The sequence below is a fragment of the Aethalodelphis obliquidens genome, unplaced genomic scaffold, assembly GCF_003676395.1.
Source record: "Aethalodelphis obliquidens isolate GAN/ISIS:26980383/991018 unplaced genomic scaffold, ASM367639v1 scaffold17, whole genome shotgun sequence".
In the NCBI taxonomy this organism is placed as follows: domain Eukaryota; kingdom Metazoa; phylum Chordata; class Mammalia; order Artiodactyla; family Delphinidae; genus Aethalodelphis; species Aethalodelphis obliquidens.
In genome coordinates, this window is record NW_020837961.1 from 23,054,402 (window position 1) to 23,071,897 (window position 17,496).

General features: G+C 38.5%; 1 protein-coding gene and 1 pseudogene across 2 annotated transcripts in view; one reads left to right on the plus strand and one right to left on the minus strand.

The window, feature by feature from the left end:
- Positions 1 to 16,622, minus strand: part of FREM3 (FRAS1 related extracellular matrix 3) — a 56,977-nt gene extending 40,355 nt beyond the window's left edge. The window contains exon 1 of one of the 2 annotated variants that reach the window (XR_003435001.1): positions 16,423 to 16,621. The gene's annotated coding sequence lies outside the window, so the exon portion shown is untranslated. Of the gene's footprint in view, positions 1 to 16,422 lie in introns of both variants that reach the window. The other variant, XM_027117079.1, reaches the window with a different exon arrangement.
- The window catches only part of LOC113626042 (centrosomal protein of 72 kDa-like), a 2,329-nt pseudogene continuing 1,222 nt past the window's right edge, over positions 16,390 to 17,496 (plus strand).

The following is a 17,496-nucleotide window of genomic DNA, read 5'->3' on the forward strand; positions in this document are numbered from 1 at the left end:
ACCGGCCCTGCACCACACAGAGCTGGTAGGCAGCACAGCTGGACTCACACTCAGGTTTCCTGATTCCCAGGCTCACACTTTCTCACTAAGCCTGTCTCCAGAAGATAATTCACCATAGCAATGATGATAATGAATACGGTCTTAATCGGTTACTGGAGCACCAATATCAATCACAGTACTTTTCAGTTGTACAATGGTTGACAGTTTATAAAGAGCTTCCACATAGATAATTTTATTGGAGACTCCTCACACCCTACGAACCAGGCGGGAGTCAGCATCTCAGAATGAGGGTCAAAATGGTTACACGATTTTCTCAAAGCCACAGGGCTGGCAAGCACTGGGTCCGGAACGAGAACTTCACGTTCAACATTTTCCAAGAACTCATTATTCCTTGCCATCATGTCACCCAGTTACCCATGCCAGAAACCTGGGCATCACTCTTTTTTTAAAATTTAAGAAATTTTTTTATTTAAAAAAATTTTTCTTGAAGGATAGTTGCTGTACAATATTATATGTTACAGGTGTACAGTATAGTGATTCACAATTTTTAAAGGTTCACAATTTTTAAAGGTTATACTCTATTTATAGTTATTATAAAATATTGGCTATATTCCCCATGTTGTACAATATACCATTGTAGCTTATTTATAGTTGTATCTCTTAATCCCCTACTGTAAATCACCTCTCCCCCCTCCCACTCTCCACTGGTAACCACTAGTTTGTTCTCTGTGAGTTTGCTTCTTTTTTGTTATATTCACAAGTTTGTTGTATTTTTTAGATTCCACATATAAGTGATATCGTACATATTTGTCTTTCTCTGTCTGATTTAATGGGCATCACTCTTCCTCTTTTTATTCCCTCAAATTCAAGAACTGTTCATTCTAGTTCCTACAAATTTTAAAAAAGTCTATCCACTTCTCTCCACCTTTATTGCCACCACATAAGTTTAGACCAACAACATTTTTCACTTACTTACCTGCAATCTCCCCCTTTCCAATTTTGTCTTTACCTGCAGTTCAGTCTCTGCACTGCAAAGGTAGGTGTGCAGAGCACACGGTGATCATGTCACCACCCTCTCTGCACCTGTACCCTTTCTTCATCGCTCTCAGGATGAAGTCCATCGACACATTTAGAGCCTCCTCACTGATTTAGCTCCTGCTGCAGCTTCTGTATGCTGGTCTATTCGGTCAGAGTGAACTCAGAAGCTCTCCAGACTTCCTCAGCTCTTTCTCCCTTTATGCCTCTCCACTGTTCTTTTTCTTTTTCCTTCACCTGGCTAACTTCTCCTCATTCAGGGCTCAGCTGAGATGTCACTTTCTTGAGAAGCCTTCCTTGAGCCCTCGCACTGGATAAGATGCCTCACCTACTTGTCAACCTAAGCTCTTTTTTTTTCTTTTTTTTGCGGTGCGCGGGCCTCTCACTGTTGTGGCCTCTCCCATTGCGGAGCACAGGCTCCGGACGCGCAGGCTCAGTGGCCATGGCTCACGGGCCCAGCCGCTCCGCGGCATGTGGGATCTCCCCAGACCGGGGCACGAACCCGTGTTCCCTGCATCGGCAGGCAGACTCTCAACCACTGTGCCACCAGGGAAGCCCTAAGCTGACTCTTTTTTAAAAAAAAAATTATCTTTTTAGAATTAAACATTTTTTTCAGTTATATATATACACACAGAGTATATATATATATGTATATATTCCAGATTGTTTTCTGTTATAGGTCATTACAAATATTGAATATTGTTCCCTGTGCTATACAGTGAATCCTTGTTGCATATCTGTTGTATGTATAGTAGTTTTTATCTGTTAATCTCATACTCCTAATTTATCCCCCTCCTTCTCGTTCTTGGTAACCATAAGTTTGTTTTCTATATCTGTGAGTCTGTTCCTGTTTCGTATATAGATTCATTTGTATTGTTTTTTAGATTCCACACATATAAGTGATATATAATATTTGTCTTTGTCTGACATTCGTTTAGTATGATAATCTCTAGGTCCATCCACATTGCTGCAAATGGCAGTATTTCATTCTTTTTTATGGCTGAGTAATATTCCATTACATATATATATATATATATATATACACACACACACACCACATCTTATTAAACCAATCATCTGTTGATGGGCCCTTTGAGTTTTTTCCATGTCTTGGTTATTGTTAATAGTCTAAGCTCACTTTTAATATAGCATTTACCCAGCCTTTTAACTTACCCCCATTAGACTGTAAGTTCTTTGTAAGCAGGGACTATGTCTTTTTTTTTTTTTTTTGGTCTTATCCCAATGTGCCTGGAATACAGCAGGTACTCAATAAACTTGTTAATTGAATGAACAATGTTATAGTCAAGTCAGAACAGGACCGTGCCTGCTCTGAAATTTGAGTCCAAGTTCTAGCTACGTGTTTCTTCCCATACTTGATGACAATCATATTCTGAATCCTGAACACTGAAATTAAGGAAGTGGTTAGAGAAGTTCTCTCATTTAAACACAGAAGTTAGATGAAACCTATAGAGATGAGGCAGTAACGGTAACACTAAGATACTGTTTAACAGTTACAGGGTGATGGTTGCACATCACGAACGAATGTTTCATAATGTTTTACATTGATTGCAGTTCTACACAAGAGATGCAAATTGTTGAAAAGCTCCATATTTTTTGCTCTCTTTTTGGAACTCCAATAGAACTGATTGATTAAATCAACCACATTTCAGGCACTTTCTGGCTTTGCAAAGTATATTCATTTAACTGGCCCTTATGCTCTGGTATATTTAAAGGCCTGAATTTATATTTACCCACTGAATTGCATATTATGTTTTCTCAGCATATGTTTGTTTGTAAAGATGCTTATTACGTTACCAAACAGGAAAATTTGGTTCTAGAAACATTTTTTTAATGCTATTAGTCTAGATGATCTGTACTGAACTTGCAAGATAATGCAAAATCACTATTTTTGTAATTACTATTCATTTTAGTTCCTGACACCGAACACCTGCCAGGATTTTATAGATTTAAATTATTTTGCTTTAGATGAAAGAGAAGGCATTGTGCAGAGGTTCTGGACATTTTGGGGCCACAGAGACCCTTTGGCAGTCTGGGGAAACCTCTGCGGCCCTCCTTAGAACAATGTCTCCAAATGCATACAAGAAAATACATAGGATTAGGTAAAAACCAATTATATTGTAATGCGATTATCAGAATATTAAAAGAGAAATTTCTGCAGCTGCTATGGAAGACAGTTTGGTAGTTGTTAAAAAAAGTAAACATAAAACAAGCATGTGAGACCCAGCAATTTCACACTTAAGTATATACCCAAAGGAAATGAAAGCAGGGATTTGAACAGACACGTGTACGCCAGTGTTCATTACAGCATTATTCACAATAGCTAAAAGGTGGAAACAACCCAAGTATCCATCAACAGGGGAATGGATAAACAAAACATAATTTATACACACGCAATGGAATATTAATGGTAATCTGTTACAAGTCTTCCCCCAAATAGTCATTTAACTCTAGTAGTTATATCCAGTCATTTAAAAAACCTAGAAAGTCATTGTCTCAAGAAACCCATTTTCTTTTCCCCCAATTCCTTGCCAACTGGTGCATATTCCACTTTTCTCTCATCACAGGAAGCAGAGACCAAAGGCCATTTTCAGTCTACCGTCACTTTTTCAACTGAGTAACTCAACTGGCACTCCGGAGCAGAGAAGCTTCCAGCTGTAATACTGCCAGCTCTCCCAAGGGCCTGCCTTGAGTATGGCTTAGTGTCTTCCTTGATCCCTAAATACAGGATGTCCAGCTGCTTGAAGAGCACCGTGCAAGTGAAACATCTTACTACCAATCTCAAAGGGAGTTCAATTTTCCTTTCTTTCCTAGGACTTTATTTTCTAGTAGAGTTTTCTAATGTTCTTGGCTTTTTTAAATATCATGACAATGCATTGTTTCAGAGAATTTTTACTTCTAAAAATAATAAATTGCACACCTTCCTCAGCATATTTAATAGATATGGCTAAGGTCAGATAGCTGTTTATTATAGGATGTAAGGATTACTTTAATTATAGAATTGTTAGCTTTATACAAACACTTTTTAATAAATAGACCGAAGGATGTTCTATTTCCTAAAAACCATTTTGCAGAATGGAAAATCAGGCATAAGTAGGATTGAGTAATGTAAACAAAGTCACAGGTGGAGTATCGATGGGGCTGGAAAGAGAACCAAGAACCAGGGAACAAAACCAAGAACAGAATGAACAAAATGCACATCCAGAGCTCATTCTACCAGCTGGGCTGAAGAAAGTAAAAGCAAGTGAGGGAGAAAATGAGGATAGAGGATAGACGGAGAGGTAGAAAAAAGAAGACAGTTAAAACCCAAGAACTGGAAACTGAGAGTGTCACTAACAGTGATCTGGAGCCCCAAGGAGACCTCTGATTATGCCGCCCTGCATAACAATACCTTCTTGTATTCACTTTCTCAAGTGATTGTCAAGAAACAAAAGCAAAAGCAGAACATTCTACCTGCATGTCCTACTTTTAATAACACAGCTAATGACAAAACACTGTGATGCCTGATCACTTAATCAGTTATCCCTTACCTTTAATGTTGGCTTGAGCTTTTATCAGTGGGCTGAAATCACATTGCTACCGACTTTCTAGTTTTGTGCTATTGCAAGGGCACTGGCCTCTGTAAACCTGACTAGGTTAAAGCACCAGGTCTATTTTGCATATTTTACTATATGGTCTCCGGTTAATGAAGCCAGGGTTTGATATCCATTCTGTGCTTCTTACATATATTTTATTTCTCTGCCAGTTTCTCATCAATTTAGGCTGACAGAAACTGTGCAGATGGATATACACATATTCATTCCTACTTTCTATAGATCACTTTAGAAGAGTCTGAGTCATTGTCATACATGGAGACAACCCAGTGTGTCTGGGTCCTGATGAAGAATGATGAGCAAAATGCCCAGCAGCTCGATTAATTTGAAGGTCAGTCAGAATGCAATCTGTAGATAACTTTTCTATTAAAAATATTGTCTTCAGTGGCTCCAGTCATTCTAGACTATAGACAGGTCATCCAACCCACTGTGATCGCTGGGTCCTGAAAGTGGCAATAGCATCATTCAGGCATTTGTGCTCTTTGCCGTCCTCTTACTAAAGGATCTGTTTTATGCCTGTATTGTGTATAAACATCAGCCTCCAGGTGTTAGCCTATAATTTTTCTTATAAATTAAATGTTTTCTCATTCCAGAGAAACATGTAATTTTTGAACAAAGACTAGATCAATACATTTAAGGATAATTTTAATGGTGACAATTCCAGAAGGATTAGGATTTTGTGATTTTCTTATCTTTCCACGTGACTCCCTTTGAATGTTCAAGTGCTAATAACTTTAGTAATAATAACCATTTCACTCAATGTCATCAAGGTTTTTACCTTCTTTATCCATAAAATGAGGAATAATATCTATCTCATGATTGTGGAGATTATGCAAGAAGTAAGGTATTTAAAGGTCTAGCATGATACCTGGGACAAGAGAGTTTTCAATAAACACAGAACCTGAATTTGAAACTGAAGTATTTTATCTCATCTTCAAGAATATAGATACATTGTAACCAGCCATTCCAAATGAGTCAAAATCTTTTTCTTTCTTGAGTTCTATGTACATTATATATCATAAACTAAAACACACATATATATGTGTGTAGACACACAAACTATTCATTTATAATTACCTATTTATTATCTATATATATGTAAATGGAATTTAAGACTTAATCCTGAGGTTATAAAGTTTCATTTTAAATTTATCCCTGGAGTGATTATTTAAGAGCCTGCTTGCATAATGCAAGACAAGAACAGCCTTGACTCTTTCAAGCAATAAATTCTCTTTTCAAGCAATAAAACATTTCTTAAATTGATGTGTGTGGAAATCTGGATATTTAGCAACTGGAAAATGAAAAGCAAGAGATACACAACAATGTGATCTAAATCACACACTCCCCAAGTATAGCAAGTATTGATTTACTAGTAGAGAATATTAAAAGACCATCATTCATAGTATTTCTTTTCTTTCAAAAATGTTTTCTCCTTTCATTAATCATCTTTGTGAAGTGTGATTATTTTCTTGTACCAGAACTTTCTTAGGTTATTGCATGCTCAAACTGGTTTTCTATTTTTATGTGTGCAACTGCATGGTTTAAAAAAATAAACTATGGTAAAAAAAATAAACTCGTGTTTTATTTTATGGGGAGAAACTTTGAACAAAAATGCTTTCATGCAATACTCAAAGATAAAGAGACCAAGCTATTTTTCTTTGAGGCTCTCTGTTGTGGATCATAAAGTCTACAATACGTTTATTTACTTATAAAAAGTCTCCTTCCAAATCATCTGCAATTTGATCATTATTTTAAAATTTCTTTAAAAATTAAAAAAATTTAATTGAAGTATAGTTGATGTACAATATTACATAAGTTTTAGGTGTACAACATAGTGATTCACAATTTTTTTTTTTTTTTCTGCGGTACGCGGGCCTCTCACTGTTGTAGCCTCTCCCATTGCGGAGCACAGGCTCCGGACGCACAGGCTCAGCGTCCATGGTTCACGGGCCCAGCCGCTCCGCGGCATGTGGGATCCTCCCGGGCCGGGGCACGAACCCGTGTCCCCTGCATCGGCAGGCGGACTCTCAACCACTGCGCCACCACGGAAGCCCCACAGCGTCTTTCTGAAAGCAACAGAAACCTCACACTGACCTGCTGGCTTTTCCTAACCTCTTCTCATGGAATGCACGGTTTTCATGGGTATGGGTGGCATGCCACCTTAAATACTGTAGATGACAGTTTCACCAACTGCTTGTACAGAATAACAAATGTCACTAACTTTTTAGCCTGCAATGTTTTTTTACCTGATCACCTGTCATCCAATATTAATGGCTCTGAGATTCTGTCTCCTCTGTTGTAAAGTGGGAATAATAATTTAATACCTAATTAATTAGTGTTATGAGGATTACATGAGATAATATCTAAACATCCCAGAGTATGTAGTAGGTACACAATAGACATTAGTTTTTTCCTCCTAGTAGGGTAATGTCTGGATATTTTACTATTGGTGCTGTTGGGGTAACTTTTAAAACTACTTGCTCTCAAAGTCTCTCATCTTTTTATGTAACTTCGATGACACCTTCTGATTCTATAGAGCTGTCATTTCCAAATTCAACCACTCTTTTCAGTTTTCTAATCGCCGTTCCTTCTACTCTGAACAGAGAAAACTAAGGCCATCAAGCTGAAACTCTCCCAATTGACATTTCTCCCTATTGTATATTGGAAACCCTCACCTAAACACTCCCTTACCTCCCTTATCTCCTTTCCTCTCCTCAGATGATGAGATGACTCTCGTGTATATGGTCTAAAATCCAAACTCTCTCTTCTCTGAAACTTTCCTCCAAAAACCATCACTTCTCTATTCTATCTCCTGCATCACTGATGCTCCCTCAGTATTGTTCTCTCCTTCCTACCAGCAAAGATTCTACAGTCTCTTTTATATTAAAAATGTACATCAATCCTGCATCTTTCTTGAGCTAAGCTCCATCTGTAGCTTTCCTTTCCCTCCCAAGTTTTTAAAAAGAATTAGTGCATTTCACTTCTCCCTGATTCTTTCCTTAACCCACTGAAATCTTAGCCTCCACTCTGCCTCTCTCTAGCTCCATGTTGACAATTTTAGTGACTTTGACAATCTTGATCTTACTTATTTGACACTGTGAATCATTCTGGAAGTGCTCCTCTGTCCTCTAGGACATCACTTTCTAACCTCTTCTCCCCTTACCCTGTGACTATCCACTATTAGTTCTTTTTCACAGTTTTGTCTTTATTTGTATGCCATTAAAATTTGGTGTCTTCTGTGTCTATCCTTGGTTTTCTTTTCATCTCATTTTATGTCTCCTTTCTAGTCTACTTTATCCTATAGCATAGGTTCAGTCCTCAGCTATGTACTAATGAGTCCCAAATCTGTATTTCCATCCTAATCCTCTTTCCTGAGCCCAATTCATCTAACTGCCATTATGCACACATCAAAGTCAATAAGGACATTATGCTTCCCCTTTTGTATTCTTTCTCAGTAAATGGCACCACCATCCACTGTCTTAACCAAGCAGAAAGTTTGGACTCATCAGTAAGTCCTCTTCCCTTTTCCTCATTTCCATGTCCAGTCAGTCATCAACCCTTATTGATTCAGTTCTCGAAATACTTCTTAATTCTTTATACCTGTCCATTTATTTCCATCCTACAGCTACCACCCTAGCTAGGGCTAGCAGCATCTCACATAAATGACTGCAGCAGCTCTTGAACTGTCCTCCTCTCCTGCAGTCTTGCCCCCATCGAGTCCATTCTTCATGCTGTAGCTGCAGTGTTCTATTAAATCAAACATGATTCCTGAGGATACTGCTTCTCTACTCAAGTATTTTCAATGACTTTCCATCGTCTTCAGGATAGGGTGAATATTCCTTAACATGTCATTCAGAGCCTTCCCTGACTTGGATCCAGTGCATATTTCCAGACTGATTTCTGTCCACCCTTCCAGTCACACTTGGCCATTAGCCATGTTGAATTTTTTTTCAGTTGTTTAATGAGATCTTGTTTTTCTTGCCTTCAGGCCTTTCCATACACCATTCCCTTTGTCTGAGGTGTTTCCCCCTCCTCTTCTTTGCTAGTAGATTCTTCCTCAACCTTCAGATTTTAGCTTAAATACAAATTCCTTGGGAGTTTTGCCTGAATTTCAGATTAGATTCACCCCCACTGCTCTATGCTCCTATAACCCCCTGTTCCAGTTTCCTAGAGCTGCCATAACCACGTACGACAAACCGCATGACTTAAAACAACAGAAATTTATTTTCTCACAGTTCTGGAGGCTAGAAGTCCAAAATCAAGATGTCAGCAGGGCCATGCTCTCTCTAGACTCTGGGTAGAAACCTTCCTGGCCTCTTCCTAGCTTCTGGAAGTGGCCAGCATAGTTGGCATTCCTTGGCTTGTAGCCGCATCACTCTAATCTCTGCCTCTGTCATCACATGGCCTCTCTGTGTCTCTGTGTTCATATGGCATTTTCCTTTTCTTACAAGGATACCAATCATATTGGATTAGGGCCCACCTTCATGACCTCAACTTAACTTGATTGCATCTGCAAAGACTCTATTTCCAAATAAGGTGGCATTCACAGGTACTGGGGGTTAGAACTTCAATATATCTTTTTTGGGGGTATAGTTCAACCCAGAAGACTCCCCCATAATTTCCTTTTCACAGTACTCATCACTCCATATTGTAATTATTCAATGTTCACCTTCCCAGGTAGACCATCCTTCCCTTTTTCATTGGATCCCCATCGTTTGAGATAATAGAGAGCACTTCTTGAAAGAATGACTGTGAGCTAAGAAGCAAAGTTGTGGGCTGAAGAATGGAGAAGCAGGTCAACCAAGAAATTGATATTGGAAATTTCCAAGTTAAAATAAACAGCAGGATTCAATCACAAGCTGGGGTTACATACAGAGTGGGCAGAGGTGTGGGGAAGGTACGGAGCAGGGTCAACTCAAGCACAAATTTTATAGGAGCAGAATTACTCTTTGCAATTTGCTGCCTCTCTTTTGTGTGGGGTTTGCCAGCTTCCTGGGCAGGGGACAGAGCCCTAAATTTCTGGATTTTTTTCTCCAGAGCTGCTGAAATGTTTTTCTATGTCCTCACAAATCTCTTAGTCTAAAGGGTGTGATTATGTTCATACAATCTGGGTTCCTGAAAACAAATTTTACAATTCACAGGGAAGAGAACAGAACACAGAGAATGTACACAATATTTATGAATGTACTGTTATGTTTCTCTAGCTTTTATTTATTGCCTTTTCCTAGAAAGAGAAGCTTGTATGTATGATTCAGCGGCTGATTATTCATGCACTTGGGTCCCCACATCCCAGCTCACAAATACTTTAGCTTTGAATTTACTACCCGAAGCAAATCACAATCAAAGTTTCATAGTACATGATGTGAAATCTTTCAACTTAGTAATTTTAAAAACACTTTTATTAAGGTGCTGGCAGAAACCGATGCAACTGACTAAAACAAGTTAAAATATTTTCTGTGCTTACTGTGTGTATAATTTCTTTTACTATCACATTAGAATTGATCAAAACAAGAGTCAAAGGGCTTCCCTGGTGGCGCAGTGGTTGAGAGTCCGCCTGCCGATGCAGGGGACGTGGGTTCGTGCCCCGGTCCGGGAAGATCCCACATGCCGCGGAGCCTGCGCGTCTGGAGCCTGTGCTCCGCATACGGGGGAGGCCAAAACAGTGAGAGGCCCGAGTACCACAAAAAAAAAAAAAAAACAAAAAAAAAAAACAAGAGTCATGGTGATAGTCCAGCTGTTTATTGGTTGTAATGGAGTATCTTTTTGTGATTTACCATGGGACACAGGGATTTGGGGATCTAATTGTGGAAGGGAGAGATGGGAATATAAATAAACAAACGAATAAATAAAATATAATTTGAGGGAAAATTTTAAGAACTACCGGTTTAGTTTATTAGATCTACTGGCTTAAGGTTCTCTGAGATAATTCTAATACATACATGCCTGCTTACATACGTACACATATGTGATTCTATTTAAATTATTTATAATTTATTTAAAAGTGCTTTCAGGGTAAGTTTAGAGCAGTGGTTCTCAAGCAGGGACAGTCTTCCTCCAGTGGGACATTTGGTAGTGTCTGGAGATATTGTCAGTTGCCACATGGGTGGGGAGGAATGGATGAGTGAGGATGCTACTGGCATCTAGTGTAAAGGTCCAGGACGCTGCTAAACATCCTGCAATGCACAGGATGGCCTCCCACTACAAAGGGTTCCTGAGCTCAAAGTGCCAACGGTGCTGAGGGTGAGAAACCCTGGTTTAGAGGATAAACATTTAGCTGATATAGAAAGGAATTTCCTATTTATTTCTCTCAATTCCCCCCCTTTTTTCCATTTTAATTCTACCACCCTCCAACAACAGAAGAGAGGGAGCAAATAACCTCATTTACTGACTTTCAGTCCCTGGTTCCAGTTCTTTTTGAGACCTGACTGTGTCTCCTACCATTGAGTTTTATGAGACATTCTTACATTTTTTTCTTTCACTTGAACTTAATTCATTGAGTTCTGTTGATAGTAAGAAAATAGTCCCTAACTAAGAAAAAGAAAGTAATGTTAATATGAAAAAGTTTGAAAGTAGAGATATACAATGCAATGTCAAGTGTGTATGTGTGTGTGTGTATATATATATATATATATATATATATACACCTCATAATAGCCTATTAAAGTTTGTCCTACATTCTATGGTACACCTTGAAATATGTTTATTCATGATTAGAATTGAAGGAGGTGATAATGTATGTGAAACTAAAATGGTGAATATTCTATAATCATAAAACTATAAGGATAAAAGGAGAACTGAGATAATCAAGTCATCTTATGTTTCCCACCTATTTCTTGTGGTGGAGAACTATGCCATTATTATACAGTATAGCACCTGGATAAGAAATATTATTAAATATTAAACATTTAAAATTTAATACGGAATTTGGTTTCTTCTTTGCTTTTAAAAGTTTCCTAGCAGCAGTTATTTCTCAAGTGTTAGACTCTCCATTGGGGTAAGAAGTTGGAACTTCTAAGATAATTTGTTGAATAGGCTGTATTAAACAAATATTTATTGAATGCCTCTTTTGATTGGAGCACATAGTCCTCAGCCCATCTAGTGTTTAATAGGTTAGGCCACAGGAAGTTCTTTCTAGATAAATGGAAAACTCAGGAGAAAGCAAAGTCAGGGAGAACAAGTGTAAATTACGAGCCTGTGAGGAGCAAATTCAGGTCAGACTCTATCTGGGTCGAGACAATCTCTTCACTTCCCGTTCAGACAGTGGGGTAAATCTCTGACCTTGAAATCCAAGGCTCCCAGAAGAGCTAAGACTTTCATGAGCTCTAGAAAAGAACCCTAATTTGCAGGATGAGGAAATGGAAGCAATGGTTCAGACCAGCTCCAAAGGGTAGCTGTGCTCTCTCTCAATAAGAAATCAGCTAGAAATGTGCCTCAGGTAAATACAGCCAAAATACAGAGTACAAAATACAACACCATGACCAGCAAAATAAAAGAACCATGTGATGCATGCATGGTAACACAGATGTAAACTTGCTATTTAGAATACTAAGGAAAATTATGAAGTGCAGTTTATTAAGATCTTTATTGTAGGATAGCTTATTTCCTGTAGAGTAGAATTCTATTCCCAGTTTTGGTTGTAATAGTGTAGCTAAGTGAGGATTGGGAATAGATATCAGAAGGACTTTCTTGAAGTGTACTTTCAAAACTCTAAAGAAAAAAAAATATTGTAAATATTTCTGAGAGGTAGCATCTGAGTACGTCTCTGCATTAAGCAATTGCAGTCTGGACCCAGCCACCTTATCTCTATCGATTTTTCTTACCTGTCCATTTATTTCAAAACTCAAACGTAATTAATAATGTGTTTTTGTTCATATGTGAATAATTGTTCATATGTGAATATGATGTGAATTTGAATATAATATCCACCTAATAATAAGGCTTGGGGCTTGCTAAAAACTCTTCAATGCAAAACTGATAACTGCTTTATGCAGATAATACAGGACATTTTTGCTGACTTTTGTAAAATAACCTTGTATCTTGGGCTGTGCTAGGATTGATTAATTCTAGTAGTTATTTTTATATTTCTTATCATTTTTTATGCAAGCAATTAAGTAATCTGAAAATAGAGAGTTTTATTTCTTCCTTTTGCATGTTTATGAATTTATGTCTTTTTCTTGCCTTACTGGAAGGGTTAGGACAACCAGTATAATGTGGAGTGGAGGTAGAAAGAGTGGGCATTCCTGCCCTGCTTCTATCTCAGGGAGAAATTACTCAGTATTTCACTATTAAGTATGACATTAGCTGTAGGTTTTCTATAGATCATCCAGAAACGAAAATTTTTCATGTAAAAAAATCCGTTCAGAAAAATCTAATTCATCTTATACGTTATTAATTTCCGTTTTCAAGTATTTAAGTAATGAAAACCCAAGTAATTTCTTTTTTAATAACACATTTATAGACTGAGCTTCAAAGATAAGAAAAGATTAATTTAAGATAATGGATATACTTTTCTGTCCAAAGATATCAAAACCAAGAAATAACATTATAATCACAAAAGTGGTATGCAACAGAAAAGAAAAAAATGGTTCAATATAATGAACGTCTTCTTTAAAAAAACAAAAACAAAACAAATAAAACATATTTTCTTAATATGTGCCCAGCCAAACTCCATTCTAAAATCTAATAGGCTGAAGAAGAAAAATCAGAGTAAATCTATTCGAAAATAAAGATAAAGCTGCTTTACCAAATATTTCTAATTCTTTTTTCTCTGTGCATAATAATTACCAGCACTTGCCTCCTTTTCTGTGGAGTGGTACAAGTTGCTGCCAATGACGAAACTTTCCTCCTAGCATAAAACATTGTTAACTTTCTCTATCAACTAAATGACTGATTAATATTAAGTCTGTATCACTTTTGAATGTAATAGAAAATGCTTACTAAAAGCAATTTAAAGCAGAAAAGCAAACTATTAGATAGTATTCTTGTTTACATTATAAAGTAAGGAATTCATAAAATGGTACAGGGCCTTGTGTGTAATCTAAAAGAAATGTCTGTAATTTAAAAAGTGGAGGTTTCTGACTTTTAATTCAGAATATTTGGGGAAACTTTCTTTTCTTTAAATCCGGAAGGCTTATTAACACACATTTATGAAGCTGAAATGAAGTTAAGATAAATGTTTTAGTAGAGCAAAAATGGAAATAGCTGTAATTAAAAGATTACTTATGTCTTTTCTATCTTTTACAATCCATAATGAACAACTTTATTTACAGAAGCCAACTGAGATATGCTTAAATTGAACTAAGAGCTATTATTTATCATATCTCATACACATGGGGTTTAGAGTCACATTGAGATATATACAATTTCAGGGCTTTTTCTTCTTTTTTGGTAGGAAAAGGTTAATAATAACCCTGAAAATAGGAAAGGGCAAGACTTCAGTTTGCAATCAATAAGTCATATTTTTAACCTTTTTGACTTAGAATCAAACAATGGAGTTCTGTTAATATAACAGTGTATTAACTTACTGCTTCCAAGAATCTAAACTTAAAAAAACTAATGTCCAACTAAAGAATTAAAGTCATATCAGGCACTGAAAGACTATATAAATAAGAACTGTCATTAACATAACTGATAAACCCTATTTCCAGTTCCTCTGTTATCCCACTGTGCAGTCAGCACTGCTGACTATTTCTAGTCCAAAACCAAAGAGCTAGATGATTTCCTGGCACACAAGTTTCTACCAAAGGAAAGAGAATGAGAAACGATATACACTCTTATCACACTCTCCTATGTAAGATAAAATTCACGCTAATTTACAAATTTTTATTTACATTGTTTTATATACATCCTAGTTGATGAGTTTTGTACTCATATTGATCTCAGATGATCATTTACTACCACATCTCTTTGATTTTCCAACAGAAAATGGTGGAAGCATGGGATTAGGAGAAAAAAATATATACCACTGGTCAGGTAAGAGCAGACAAGCATATAAGGTAAAAAGAGGGAAAAAAAATTGTTGAATTTTGCTTGTTAAAGCATCCACTGTGATCCATGGACTACCACTGAACGTATATGAACACCACTTGTAACAGCCATTTTCATATTTACAAATTGGGTATCCTATCAGTTCAATTATTAGCTAAACCATTCAATTTCTTTTGCTTAACATAAAAAGGTAACAGGCATCTCAGCAAGACAGAAAACAAACTAGAAGGGTACTTAAAAAACACTGTTGAGACTTAACCTTCATTTAGAAGCTCTTAAATGGTCCATATAAAGAGAAGCAATTTGGAACCCTATTACTGACTTGCACCATGATCCCAAAACCTGTATGGGAAGTAAGAGTATCTCAACACCAAAAACACCCCAAGTCTCACCAAAGAGTGGGGGCAATATCGTAAACATCTTACTTTGTTCCTATCATCCACTGCATACACGTACGGCTACAGTGACAGCCCTTATTCCCCGTTACATTCACTTCTACACAAATCTCTCTGAAAATCTGCAATAGCGCCACAGCAAGCAGCTGTGCACAGTCTTCCGGCAATGGCTCAGTGAATCTCCATTCAAAATGCTTGGAAGTAAGAATATGGAGTAAGATCAAAAAATGATCTTCTTTCCTCCCATAGTTCTCCAAGATATACTGTTGTACTTTAAGAGGTTGGTAAGCTAAAAAAATATAGAGTATTACATATCCTTGATAGTTCTATAAAAATGTTCCAACTATAGATGAAAATTCCACAAAAACACACTTTTGAGTTCACCCTAACACTTTAAAAAATTAATTGTTTAAGTGGTTCCATTTATCTAATCAACTAGGCAAAATCTATTGATTTTAGAGTAATACAGTTCATAAAAGCAAAAGTGAACATTTATAACATTGGGGAGGCAGAAAACAAATCCTGGTCTAACACTGTTATGGATACAAACAGACTTTAAGATTCTATATATGTAACTAGAATTTGCCATTTAAAATGGCCTTTAGCTGTTTTTACTTACATTAGCGTTAAACATCTTGAAATAATTCCAAGTATTTTAAAGCACTTGTCTGAGAATATAAGGCACCTGGAATAATAGAGCTAACTCCCCATAAGATTTCTCAGAGAATAAATTTGTGGCTGCATATTTTGAATACGCAGATCCGTTAAGCCAATTTTGTGCATGGGCACTTATATGACCAAAGCGCAAGCCTTGTCAGACTAATTTTCAAAGCAAAGTTAAATATCACTACCAAACTCTACACAGCAATTTTTGAAACCTGATACTTATCAATCCCAAAGGATAGATATCTAACTTCCTTCCATATAAATAATTGCCTCCCTTTCATCCCCAAACAAAATAAAAAATACACTTAAAAACAAGGCAAGACAAAATAAAACCACATAAGCCCTTCTGCTGTATTTCTGCTTAATTCACATTTTGTCCTAAATGTTCCTTACTGAATCCTTTTAGTCACCTCCACATATTTCTCTGAACTTACATGCATCAATCATTAGCTGTCACTCTAAAGACAAGGAACCAAACTAAAATATGAAACCAAAATTAAGTTAGAAGTAAAAATAATTAATCTGATATTTCTTTGGCCCCAAGTATGATAAACTTGCTACATTTGTTTAGAAAACTGGTAATAAAAATCACTATTTAATAACAAACAGAGGCCCAGAACATTCCAATAAGTTAATTATTTGCTAAGAGGCGCAGCAGCGGGCAGGTGCGCACCATTTGATTTCGGTCATGATCTATTCCTGGAATTTACCAAGAAAAGATGACTCACCTAGGAAATTCTTTGGTGAGCTTAACAGGTCTCAAATCTCTAGATCTCTCACGAAACTCCTTGGTTAGTCTGGAGGGTATCGAGGTCCTGACTCTCCGGAGAGCCTCAACCTCTGCTACCAGCGTATCTCCTCCCCGGTGGAAGTGTTCCGCCTCTGCTGCTTGACTTCCGGCTGAACCCGGCGGTGAAGAGCGAGTCTGACTCCCGCCTCTTCGTCGTGCGCATGCGCCCGGGGATAGGCTGCGCGGGAGCGAGGCTGGGGGCGGGGGTTGGTGCTGGACGACCGCCCTGTGAGGGAGGAGCGAGCAGTAAGCGTCCTGGCTGCATTTTACTTCGATGAGGAATCAATGGCCTCAAAGCAGAGCTTCCCAGCCGTTTTCAGCGTCGAAAGACCGCGCCACTCCAGAGCCAAGTGCACTGCCCCCTCGGCCAAGAAGTGCTCGGTCATGGACGCAGATGACGAGGTGGTCCTGAACCTCATTGCCAAGTGCAAGCGGGACTTGAGCAACCCTCCGGGGAGTGCGAGCTCCAGCTGGAAGGAGTGAGAGGCCGGCTTCCAGAGCTCCCAAGAATCGCAGCCCCTGCCGAGTCCTCAGGCAGTACAGCACCAGTGTGGGGACTCCCGGTGGCAGGGCCCCCGAGAAGAAGAGGAGCGTGCGGGCGTGCGAGGGCCGTTTGTGCAGAACCGGGGCTGCAGGACAGCGAATTGGCGAGCGTCCCCCTCTCCCGCCTCCCCCAGCTCTTCGCCCCTCCCTCAGCCTCCACCGACCTTGAGGACGCAGTCCCTTCTTTGGAGTCGAATTTGTTGACCCAAAAGGTGTTACATCCCTTGCCCGCTCCCAAAAAAGTACAGGAAGTGAAGGATGCCAGGCGGGAGGTTCCGGGTGCCTTCAGACCAGTAGTGTCTGAGCTGCCTGAAGGAGGGTCTGAACCGGAGGAATGGTTTGGAGGGCTGGAGCGAGGCGCCCTGGCCCACGGTGGAGCTCGTTGGAGCGTGAGAGCAGAGCCCCCCCCCCCCCCCCCCCCCCCCCCCCCCCGCGCGCGCCCCCCCCCCCCCCCCCCCCCCCCCCCCCC